Below are 5,957 nucleotides of genomic sequence, written 5' to 3'. Positions count from 1 at the left end.
GTTACCATACCAAACTCACAACAAGCGCAAGTAACTCTTGCATTATAATTATTTCCCTTACTCGAGTTACTGTGTCAATATTTCATAATTTATAAACTTTATTTCGAAAATAAAAGTAAAAATAATATTAAATAGGACACAGAAAATTAAGCTACAGTAATATTTAAACATTCCTGATTACAAAAACATTAACTGTACATATTAAATAATTTGAAAATTCTATTACCACAGACCTATGACTGTAATGTTTTTTAGTGGGCATACATGCAATACAATTTAGTAAAGCCAGGCCTGGGCCCGTGCTTATAAAACCGTTATATATGGAGTCCAGACTCAATATCTAATAACGTCACACGCATACTATTTGTATGGCGTTGTCGTGACATTAGTGTCTCAGACTCTAGTAGAGTCTCGAATCTAGACTATAATTATTATTTATTTATTTTTTATAAGCACCAAACCTGGTGCTTATAAAACTTTTAGAGTCCAGACTCGAGACTAATAGTCTGAGACATGTCATGACAACGCCATACAAATTGTGTGACGTCATTAGAGATTGGGTCTGTTTGGACTAAAACGTTTATAATAAGCACGGGCCCTGGTACATAAGGCCGAATCTTTACATTTCAAAATCAAAATTAATGTACGGTATACTTTTGATCATTATGCAACTTTAATATATACTCTTTAAAAAAAGTAGGGGAACCTGAAATATTAATCTTAATATCAACTTTTAGACCGAACATACGTTTTGACCACAGACATCCTAGTAAAGAACGTTCAGGTCAGTTTATCAACACACCGAAACACATTCCATCGTTTGCACATGCATAGCGCAGTTGCCCCGTGCACGTGCGTGGGGTGTCATTCTCGATTTTAACTATTTCCAGGAAGGTCCATTAAGCACTGTGGAATATTATTTCTGTCAATATTTTTCATTCTGTTGATCATACAGTTGTTATTGTTTTGTTTTTAGTCATTTTTATTGTTTGAATTTGCGATTTACTGATAAAAGAAAGAAAGAAATGTTTTATTTAACGACGCACTCGACACATTTTATTTACAGTTATATGGCGTCTGATATATGGTTAAGGACCACGCATATTTTGAGAGGAAACCTGCTGTCGCCACTACATGGGCTACTCTTTCCGATTAGCAGCAAGGGATCTTTTATTTGCGCTTCCCGCAGACAGGATAGCACAAACCATGGCCTTTGTTGAACCAGTTATGGATCACTGGTCGGTGCAAGTGGTTTACACCTACCCATTAAGCCTTGCAGAGCATTCACTCAGGGTTTGGAGTCGGTATCTGGATTAAAAATCCCATGCCTCGACTGGGATCCGAACCCAGTACCTACCAGCCTGTAGACCGATGGCCTAACCACGGATTTACTGATAAAAAAACCCCGTCAACTTTCAAATTTCACATCTGACCCCAATCTTCCTTCAAGATCTTTGGTGGTCATAAAACCTACTGTAACTACCGGTTGTAATGTTTTCCCAATTAATTCACTATTATCATATAATCATTCCCCACACCGTATAATTGATACTTGTTTTGAAGAGTATAGTATTAACCAAATATTGAAGAACAGACAAAAGACAATAGATGTACTTTATTAAACAAGAGTTGTAGTTTAGTTGTTTTTTTGATGTTAGCGTTTAATTTTATGTACTTTATTTTTGCTGGTCAACCAGACTATGTTTTTATTATACATATATGAACATGGAAATAAAGTTATTGTATTGTATTGTATTGTATTTATTTTCCATATGAACTAGTTAGGGGCCGTTCAAATATTACGTAACGCTATTTTTGTCAAAAATAGACACACACCCACCCCTTAGTAACGCTATACCATATACCCCCAAAATATTACGTAACGCTCGGAGATACCCCCCACCCCCACTCACTACACAGATGTCATCTGCCATTGAAACCCATGTTAAGTTGCCCAACTTCAAACGAAGATTGCCAATAGAACGGGTTCTCGTTGGCACTAACAACATACACCATTGCGAACATACATTATATAAGCATTTATTTTCACTCCAAAATTGAGAACATTTCCGTCTCAGGTTTCTGCTATATGACCGCATCTGGCTGTAGTACCGGTCCGAACAGGTGGTTCATTAACCGATTCACTCCGGCTGTCACTTGCGCAGTATACCCATGTCCCAAAAGGTCGATGCACAATATTACAAAATAACATGGGAAAAATACAGCCAGAAGGCTTACCATTAAACATACATATTGTTTTAATTCTTCGCCATTTCCTAGAAGTTAATATGTGAACCATAATGTGTGTCACAATTAGGAACTATAGCGGACCCGTGATGAATGAACTCTCACCCGGAAGTGATCTGTGTAGTGAGATCTAAATACAATATTAAAATGTCTGGTGTATTAAAGCATTTTAGCTTGATTTATAATTGTTTTGGGTTTACAATTACCTCTAAAAACCTACATTCATTATTGTTGTCATGGCATGGCACGTTTAAGAGAAAAAAAATTGTGTTACGTAACGCTGTTCAATACACCCCCACCCCTTGTAACGACGCCACATAACGCTTGGACTTACGTAATATTTGAATAGCCCCTTATTTATAATTTTACCTCAGTATGATTATGTTCTTGAACATCAGTCTAATTAATTTTAAATCATTAACTAGGACTATTTATCATTTTTTATCTTTGGGGCTGTTCCAATATTGCGTAACGCTATTTTTATCAAAATAATACATTTATTTTTTGTTGGTGTAATATCTTGATCGGCTTGGTGTTTTAGAGGAAGACATTTTTAAACGTTGTAACCCCTCGCTACTACAGGCTCTCTTTCTAAATAGTTGCATCCTCTCCATAGAAAAAATAATCTGCATCCGCCCCTAGAGATCCCCCCCCCCACCCCCAACACGTCATGTGCCAATATATTTAGTCTGTCTGTCTATCCACACACACCAAATTGGTGAGGTCAAGGTCAAGGTCAAAGGGTTTTACATGCACGTTCAGAGCAAGCTGTTGTAGCGCACGCCTGTCGTGGGCACAGGTGCCGGCCTTGGCCGGCCTCTCTGTCCAAGACAGGAAAGGTGAGAAGATCATTCTTTATTTATATCACATAACAATAATACACGTGTGTGTTATCGATTTGAAGAAATACGATTGGCTGGCTCCTAGCTGAAAACGAGGTCGCCACAATCATACCATCCAATGAAATAAGCACGACCAAAACTGATTGCTTTGAGACATAGACTTATAAGTCAACAGGGTGGGACGTAGCCCAGTAGTAAAGTGCTCACTTGACACGTGGTCGGTCTGGTATCGATTCCCTTCGGTGGGCCTACTGGACTATTTTTCGTTCCAGCCAGTGCATCATGATTGGTAAGCTATATCAAAGACTGCGGTAGGTGCTATTCAATCTGTGGATTGGTGGATATAAAAGATTCCTTGCTACTAATGAAAAAATATAGCGGACTTAATATATAAGACTTAATGTAGAAATTACCAAATGTTTGACATCCAATAGCCGATGATTAATAAATGAATGTGCTCTTGTGGCGTCGTTAAACAAAACAAACTTTTTAACTTTATAAGTAAACTGAAATTGATTACTCTGTGGAGTATAAGTTAACTGCAAGCACCAGCGCCGTAAATACGTTTTAATTGGAAGACTTTAAAGTCGCTTTTTAACCTGGTTTAAGGATATGTAAGAAATATAATACAAGTACACTCGTGTCCGTTAAAACCCATTTCTTATATACCCGTTGGTGAGAACACGCGTTATGTTATTCTGATAACACATATTAATAATACACATACGCTTATTATCGATTTAAAGACATACGACTGGCTTCTAGGTGATGACCCGGTCGCGACAGCCATACTATCCAATTAATGGAGAGAAAAAAAAATAAACGTTTACATTTATTCTAAATCTGGCTTTTGAGGATATGCAAGAAACTGAATATTACATTCGTGTCCGTTAGATACCATATATTTATCTTACATTCGTTTAAAAACGTATCCAATTCGCTTTCGCACATTATATTAAATAGGTTTTGAAATAACTAATTAAAAGATAAATGGTATCTAACGACCACTCTTGTGGTACTCTCTATTTATCTTATAACTCATTTAAAAACGTATTTAACTCGCTTTTGCTCATTAGATGCGGTTTTAAATAATTCGATGCAAGACAAATGGTATCTAACTCGTGTAGTATTCTTTATAACATACTGGCAATACTGTAGAAATGACACACTTAACAGGTAATATATAGCCATGCTAATTATGTAAAGCAGTTAAATGTGTGAGACGGGGGAGAAGTTTAATGTCACGTCAGGGAGATACTCGCTTTGTTCAACTGCTGAAAAATGAATTTATAGTTGACAAGGTTGTAGCCTGTAGGTAGCAGGTTGTGCAAGCTGTGGCAGTTGCCACCTCTTCCCTCCATTAACCAGTATGAACATTGTTCTCCAGATGCCAGACAACAGCGTTCTGGGCCATTCCCGGGAGCGTGTGCACTCAAGACTCACACATCGCATTTCTCAAAGGAATTAATTAATTATGTTAAAAATTTAATCTCTAGAATATTTGTAATACTTAAGTATTTAACTTTGGTTTTCTTTCCTTGGCGCACCATCCACTGATTTTGTTTAATCTCATTTAAAACCTTGTAGGTCACATTCTTTAAAACACTCTTAAAGTGAAATGTCTTTTTGTAGATTTAACTTTTTGTTTTTAATAAATAATATTAATGATATGTTTCTTTTAAAAAGTCTTGCTGAAATTGGAATTATATGATACATATTTGTTATTTTGTCAATGCGTTCTAAACTAAGTGCCTGTATAAAAACACAGTTTTATTGTAAACCCTGTATCCTACTGGGTTGTATATTGAGTCCACAATTGTTTGTTATTTTTATTAATAGGTTTGTAAACATTATGGAAGTATGTGGTGGCCATCGTGTTTCTATTACACATATCAATCCACAGTAAATGCTTGCTGATTGTGTATTATCTGTTTCTGGCACCCCTAGCAACTACCAAAAGAATATAGCCTACTGGTCTCAAATATTTGAAGCAAGGACAATACGCGCCAATTTCGAACAATACACAGACTAAGAATACCTACTGAACCTTACTGAGCTTTTGTAGCAGCTAGAATACATTATATACCAATTTCAATTAGGATTTGAGTTGGGAGGGGGTGGAGCGTAGTATATTTATTGGGCAAGACCTGTATGCTTCCGTGCCATTATTATTGTTGTATTTTAAACCAAAGTTGTTCTGAAGTGCATACTTGGACATTTTAAATAAGCGTTTCGTTCAGTTTAAAACTGGGTGAAGAACGTTGCGGGCATGAATCCCAGCCTACTCTCATTATCATCCACTGCTCCAAACGGCTATGATAGGTAGTGTGATCGTATTTTGGCTCCGATCTTAAAGGAGAGGATAATTAAGGCATTTGGCCTGGTATGCATATTCAACGATATATAATGCACATTATTGCTTAATATCAACACGTATAATCGTATAGTTAATTAATAAAACGGTTAAATGTGACGGCTATTGTATATAACGGGCGCAGCCATTTTGTACCATCTCAGTGAGTACGCCCTCTGGCGAGCTGGGGCCCTATTTTCGAAGCCATCTTAGCGCTACGAAATCGTAAAACCGTCGTAGGTTGTGACGTCACTACAGCGCACGCTATAGTGACGTCATAGGCTTACGATGATTTCACGATTTCGTAGGCTAAGATAGCTTCGAAAATATGGGCCCTGGTGGTTACGCGTAACGTCAGGAATGAGCCTTAGAACTAGAGAAACACAATCTACCTGGTTTTTGCGGGATGATAAATAGTCATACATTGCAATGTTCTGTAATAATACACATCCCAGTAAGCCAGCAATAAGTATATCCAGCACTATATATATTATTTTTTAATACAAAATAAAATA

This window comes from Gigantopelta aegis, chromosome 4 (genome assembly GCF_016097555.1).
Source record: "Gigantopelta aegis isolate Gae_Host chromosome 4, Gae_host_genome, whole genome shotgun sequence".
NCBI classification, from domain to species: Eukaryota; Metazoa; Mollusca; class Gastropoda; order Neomphalida; family Peltospiridae; genus Gigantopelta; species Gigantopelta aegis.
Note: the sequence above shows the minus strand (reverse complement) of the source record.